Here is a 7,431-nt window from a genome sequence, read left to right on the forward strand (position 1 = left end):
TAAGTTTCACTTTGCGAATGTATTTTGATGTATTTTTTCCATATGATCATTTTATTAAAATTATTTTGCCAAGTTTTAAAAGTAAATTTGCGTGCTATTTTTTTTGTTTTCCTATTGTGTAGAATTACATTTTTTGGTCAAATTTTGTCCATAATGGTTGACTCTGATCTTTTTGTACAAATGTCAAAGTATTTGAACTTTGGGGGCTTGATTTAGCGGAAGGTTTAGGTTTGGCAATTGGACAAAATGAGCCTAAAATGGCACCCTGAAAGCAAAAGGGCAGGCCGGCATGGCCACGGGCCGCCTAATGAGACGGCCATTACGAATGGACGCCGCCTTAATGGCAGGTGACGGCTCCGTTGAGCAGAAGGGACGTGATTTTTTGGTCTGGACGAGCTGGGTTTTCGCACGCTTTCTGCTCGGCTTGCCAGGCGTTTTTGGCGGACGCGGCTAATGAGACGTGAAAAATGCTAACGTGGAAGCTAACGACCGCTTCAAATTGGTTTCAAAGAAGATTTATTGCACCAAGTCCAAGTACAAGTAAAATGTATTATCTATTTGTGTCACATTGTTTATTTTTTTTAGGCAATTATATTGTTTGTTTGTTTTCTTTTAAATCTCAAATGCTTAAATTTTGTTTGGAAATAGAATTTGGAAATTTGATGGCCAGTATTTTGGAAATTTGTAATTTTTTTTGGGATATTCATTTGTTTAAAGGCAGATTTACTGTGGTTTGGTTGAAATCCAAGTAACATTTTTTTAAGGTCACATGACTTTTTTACCCATTTGTTATACATTGTTTTTTTTTTTTTTTTTTTGTCCAAAATGGTGGAATTTTGTTTGGAAATAGAATTTTGTTTTCATCAATTTTGTTATTTTTTTGTTTGGAATTAAAGTTATCTAATTATCCCAGTTTGTAAAATTATTCCTAAAATGTGTCAATATGATAACCAGTATTTTTTAAATTTTGTGTTTTTTTTATTTTATTTAATAACTATATCAATTGAATCAAATTTTCCATTTTCTGGAATTAAAGTTATCCAATTTTCCCAGTTTGTCATATTATCCTTGAAATTTGGAAATTTAACGCCAAGCATTTTAGAATTTTTAAATATTTTTTTTTATTTAATAACTTTCAATTTAATCCAATTTTCCATTTTCTGGAATTAAAGTCATCCAATTTTCCCAGTTTGTCATATTATCCTTAAAATTTGGAAATTTGACGCCAAGCATTTTTGAATTTTTAACTATTTTTTTTATTTGATTGAATAACTATATCAATTTAATCCAATTTTCCATTTTCTGGAACTAAAGTTATCCAATTTTCCCAGTTTGTCATATTATCCTTGAAATTTGGAAATTTGACACCAAGCATTTTTTAATTTTTAACTATTTTTTATTTGATTTAATAACTATCACTTTAATCCAATTTTCCATTTTCTGGAATTAAAGTTATCCAATTTTCCCAGTTTGTCATATTATCCTTGAAATTTGGAAATTTAACGCCAAGCATTTTTGAATTTTTAAATTTTTTTTTTTAATTAATAACTTTCAATTTAATCCAATTTTCCATTTTCTGCAATTAAAATTATCCAATTTTCCCAGTTTGTCATATTATCCTTGAAATTTGGAAATTTAACGCCAAGCATTTTAGAATTTTTAAATATTTTTTTTGATTTAATAACTTTCAATTTAATCCAATTTTCCATTTTCTGGAATTAAAGTCATCCAATTTCCCAGTTTGTCATATTATCCTTAAAATTTGACGCCAAGCATTTTTGAATTTTTAAATCTTTTTTAATATGATTTAATAAATACATCAATTAAAAAAAATATGGTGAATTGATCCAATTTTCCACTTTTCAACACACGACCGCAAAGGTTTAAACGAGCCAAAGTCATTTTGGACGGGCGCCTATGACGGACGTCCTTTCCGACGAAGCCCTTAAGCGTAGCCGCATAATTGGGACATTTCCCGCGTCCCAAACTCGTCCGTCAATCGTAGCCTATCCGCCATCTCCTTCCCAATCCGGCGTGGGAAGTTCCAATTAAAATTAAAATAAGCCCTTTAACGGCCTCTTAAATTGACAAGCCCGCAATGATTTTGGAATCGGTGGCTGTCAAAGGTCCGCGTAAAAGCGCCTCTGATAAGGCCCAACGCTTCCAATTAGCGCGCTAGCCGGGCTAGCGGGGCCCGGGACGCTAATGATTTCCGCGTCCCGAAAGGCGCGGCGCCGACGCTTATTGCAAATTACCCGCCAAAGAGACTACGGTATCGACGAGCGCTGCGCCGCGTGCTCCCGTCACGCCGTCGGGGTCTGGAAGCCCCTCCCCCCGACGCCGGAGGTCATCAATAACGTCTGGACCGCTCTAATTATAGACGTTGTCTCTCAGGGTTGCGAGTCGACGAGAATCCCCTTGGCCCGCCACGTTTACGGACCTTGAAATGGACGGAGGCGGATCGGGGAAATCGGGGTTCGAGGCCGGAGCTCAGGTTACAATTTGATATGCAAATGAGCGTTCCAATATACAAATACAAGATTTGAATTACAAAAATCCCTCAAAATGTCAATTTCCTGGAGCTATCATTTTATTTTGGATTGGTCGTGTTAGCATTGCATCCTGCTTGACAATCTCTGTAAACTACAGGTGTCAAAGTAGCGGCCCGGGCGCCAAATGTGGCCCGCCGCATCATTTTGTGCGGCCCGGAAAAATAAATAAGTGTTGAATTTCTGTTTTAGGGTCAAATAAAAATGAAGAGTATAGATTTATATTAAATTTTCTGATTTTCCCCCTTTTAAATCAATAATTGTATTTTTTTAATCCATTTTTTCTGTGTTTTTAGTTCAAAAATCATTTTGTAAAATCTAAAAATATATATAAAAAATCTAAAATAAACATTGTTTTAGATCTATAAAAAGGGAATATTCAACAGCTTTTAATCCAGTTATTTTAATCCATTTATAAAAAACTAAAATCTAAATATTATATCTAAAATGGTCCGAAATTTTACTTGTATCTCAGATAGCTCATATGTCGAGGTACCACTATAGATAGATATCTAGATATATGTATACATATATACTTTGTTGATTGGAAAACATTTGGAATAGAATGAGTTAAAAAAAAACTTGGTATCTGATCTTTTTGGTATTTGGATGAATATTTTTTCATGTAAACGGCGGCGGCGAGTATTGGTTTGAGCGCACGCCGCAAGAGACGGGCGCAGTCACCAAGCGTTAGCGGCGTTTGGCGCTGACGAGGGCGACCCGGACCCCCGCGGGTGCCAAAATGGCTCGGCCCGGAGAGCGTTTTGCCCTTTTGGAAAAGACAACCTGAGATAAAGGAGGGGGCGGGGCAGCGTTGGCGTTGTCCGGGTGGGGGCGGGGCTAGCACCTCTGGCCATAAGTGAGAACAAAAACATTTTTTTGGGGGATTTACTGTCTCCTTTTTTTCAGAGCCAATCATTTTTGTTCAAATGGAATTTTAGGAATGGAAATGGAATAGACCCAAGAAAGATATTTAAGAATTAGAATTAAATTTAGTGTAAGGTTTGATTCAACTTATTTTTGAGCATTTTTCCATTGTAATCCAAGTTCATTTAATTTGGTTTATGTTATGTTACAAGCACGTTGCCATGCAAAAAGTCGGATTTTAGTACTATTAAACCACTAGTTATTTGTGACTTAGTTAATAGATGGCAAATTAAAACAAATAAAACAATTTTTCTAATCCAATATCCAGTTTTTGGCGTTTTTTTCAGAAAGTTGGAACTAATTCATTATTTTTTTAATTCCTTTCTATGGGAAACGTTCATTTGAGTTACGAGTAAAGGGTGGAGGCGGGGCCAAAAGAGCCAACCCGGAAGAAAGGTATTTAAAAATTAGAATAACATTTAATGTAAGGTTAGATTCAAATTATTTTTGAGCATTTATGCATTATAATCCAAGTTCATTTGAATTGGTTTATGTCATGTTACGAGCGCGTTGCTGCGCAAAAAGTCTTAATTTTGGTACTATTAAACCCATTTTAGTACTATTAAACCACTATTTATTTGTTACTTAGTTAATAGATGGCAAATTAGAACAAATAAAAATATTTCTCCAATCCAATATCCAATTGTTGGTGTTTTTTCAGAGGATTGGAACAAATGTATTAGTTTTTAGTTCATTTTTATGGGAAACGTTTATTTGAGTGACAAGTAAAGGGTGGAGGCGAGGCCAATGGAGCGCACCCGGGAGAAGAAAGATATTTAAAAATTTGAGTTAAACTTAGTGTAAGGTTAGATTCAACTTATTTTTTTGCGTTTATGCATCATAATCCAAGTTCATTTAAATTTGTTTATGTCATGTTACGAGCACGTTGCCATGCAAAAAAGTATTTAATTTTAGTACTATTAAACCCATTATAGTACTATTAAACCACTAGTTATTTGTTACTTTGTTAACAGATGGTAAATTTAAACCAATAAAACACATTTTCTAATCCAGTATCCAATTTTTGGTGTTTTTTCAAGGGTTTGGAACAAATTAATCAGTTTTTAAGTTCATTTCTATGGGAAACGTTCATTTGAGTGACAAGTAAAGGGTGGAGGCGTGGCCAAAAGAGCCACAAAAGAGCCAACCCTGTAGAAGGTATCTAAATTTAAAACAAAATTAGAATTAAGTTTAGTGTAAAGTTAGATTCAACTTATTTTTGAGTGTTTCTGCATCATAATCCAAGTTCATTTAAATGTATTGATGTTATGTTACGAGCGCGTTGCCATGCAAAAAAGTCAGTCTCATCCTACACTAGCTGGTACGCAAGGCATTATGGTTATTAAACGTATTTTTCACGGGCAGATGTTTGTTGTGCGTCGGCTAAGCGGTTACAAGATCTTCCATCTGTCCACTTTCTCCCCGCCGGGGCTCGCCGTCATTCTAGGGCGGAGTTAATAGGCGCTGACTGGCGGTGGCGCTGCCGCGTTTACGCCGCTTTTCACGTGACGGCCAACGAACGAGCCGCCATCGCCACAGCCGCCCGTCAACCCGCCTTAATGATCCGCCCCCCTCCTGCCGTCTGATTGGCCGCTTCCTTCAAAAACAAAATGTCTCATTTAAATTCTCCCGCCCGGGGGCGTTTTTTGGGGTCTTCAAATATTGTTGGAAAGTGAGCGGATTAGGCAAAATATGCTTTTTTAAAATGTTAATATATTTTGTGGTTGACTCCGGGCTCCTCCGAGGCCAATTAGGCGCTCTCCGCCGGCTGCGTTGATGTCAAGCTGACGTGGCGGCTGTAATTACTGGCGTGCTTGAAACACCGCAACTTCTTCTTCTTCTTCTTTTTCTCGTTTCGACGAGCGCCTGGCGGTGACACGCACGCCGTTTGATCATTTAATCATCGGCGGTTTCTCGCTTCACCTTGCGTTGTGCTGCGGCGTGCAGAAAATACGCCCGCGGAAGTCAAAGTCCGCGCCAATCGTTGATGGAGGGTCGGCCGGATGCCGATTGGACGATTCCAAATGGAAGGGAATTGGACATTTGTCGTTTTACTTCCATTTTAGGGTTCTTATAGGTAAATTTTTGTTAATTTTTGATTGTTTTCTATTGGTTTGGGATAGTGTCAAGGTTGCTTTATGTTGATTGGTCGCTTTATGTTGATTTTAGGGCATTTCCAGGTGACTTCTTGTTGGTTTTGGTGGATTTTATGATTCCTTGGTAATTCATTGGTTATTGAGGTGAATAGCATGAAATGAGTTCATTGATTGGACGATTCCAGGTACCTTGCGGTTGAAGGGAATTGGATATTTATTGTTGTCAATCACTTTTACTTCCATTTTAGGGTACTGACAGGTCCTTTTTGTCAATTTTTGATTATTTTCTATTGGTTTGGGATAATGTCAAGGTTGCTTTATGTTGATCGGTCGCTTTATGTTGATTTTAGGGCATTTCCAGGTGACTTGTTGTTGGTTTTGGTGGATTTTATGGTTCCTTGGCAACTCATTGGTTATTGAGATGAATAGCATGAAATGAGTAAATTGATTGGACGATTCCAGGTACCTTGCGGTTGAAGGGAATTGGATATTTATTGTTGTCAATCACTTTTTTGTCGTTTTGTCGTTGACATTTGTCGTTTTACTTTCATTTTAGGGTACTAACAGGTCCTTTTTTGTCAATTTTTGATTATTTTCTATTGGTTTGGGATATTGTCAAGGTTGCTTTATGTTGATTGGTCGCTTTATGTTGATTTGGGGTATTTTCAGGTGACTTGTTCTTGGTTTTGGTGGATTTTATGGTTTCTTGGCAACTCATTGGCTAGCATTGGAGACGCCATTTTGGAAATCTACAGCCAGTTGAAGTGAGTTGGACATCTATTGAGGTGAATAGTGCGAAGTTAGTTTACTGATTGGACGATTCCAGGTACCTGGCAGTTGAGGGTGTATTGGATATTTATTGTTGTCAATCACTTTTGCTTCCATTTTAGGGTACTTACAGGTCCTTTTCTGTCAATTTTTGTTCTTTTCCTATTGATTCAGGAAGATTTCCAAGCTGCTTTCTGTTGATTGGTCACTTTATGTTGATTTGGGGTATTTCCAGGTAACTTCTTGTTGGTTTTGGTGGATTTTTAGCATTGAAGGCCCCATTTTGAGCATCCATGGCCAGTTGAAGTGACTTTTTTTGTTCATTTTTGGGTGTTTACTGGGTACTTCTTGTCAGTTTTGATCATTTCTCATTGGTTTGGGAGAATTCCCGGGCTGCTTTTTGTGGATTGGTCGCTTTATGTTGACTTGGGGCATTTCCAGGTGACTTCTTGTTGGTTTTGGTGGATTTTACGGTTGTGTTTTGACTCATTGGCTGCCATTGATGGATTTCCTAACCCATATATCAATCATTTGTTATCACCAACTGTATCGCCTATTGTCGAAATCATTTCAATACATTTTCCAATTTCTATTTTTTACTGGATGACTAACATAATCAAAAAAAGCCACAACAAGAATAAGACATCCTTCGCCCAAATAAGCAACGGTGACAGGAAATGACGCGTTAGAGTGGGTAATGGAATATGGCAACCCCCCCCCCCTTTTCCCGATTACCTTGCCGAAGCGTGAACGCGCGCGTCAGGAACGCGGCGGTAATTATTTGTGCGCTGCCATCAGCACGGATCAATCAGACGGGAAGGCTGGCGGCGGGAAGACGGCGAGCGCCGCTTGATTGACAGCTTTGGTCATGGCGGGATCGTACACCCCTCCCCCGCGCCCTCCTCGGAGAACACGCTCCGATCAATGCGCTCGTCATGTCGGAATTATTCGCCGCGGTGGGAACGTCACTTGCAGTCAAGCGGCGCCTTTCCGACGCCGATAGACGTCCGATGCGTTCGGACGCCTGCCGTTGAGTTAGAAACGGGAAAATCGAGGATTTTGACCATATGATGTGATTCTTTCATTGCCAT

This window comes from Stigmatopora nigra, chromosome 5 (genome assembly GCF_051989575.1).
Source record: "Stigmatopora nigra isolate UIUO_SnigA chromosome 5, RoL_Snig_1.1, whole genome shotgun sequence".
In the NCBI taxonomy this organism is placed as follows: domain Eukaryota; kingdom Metazoa; phylum Chordata; class Actinopteri; order Syngnathiformes; family Syngnathidae; genus Stigmatopora; species Stigmatopora nigra.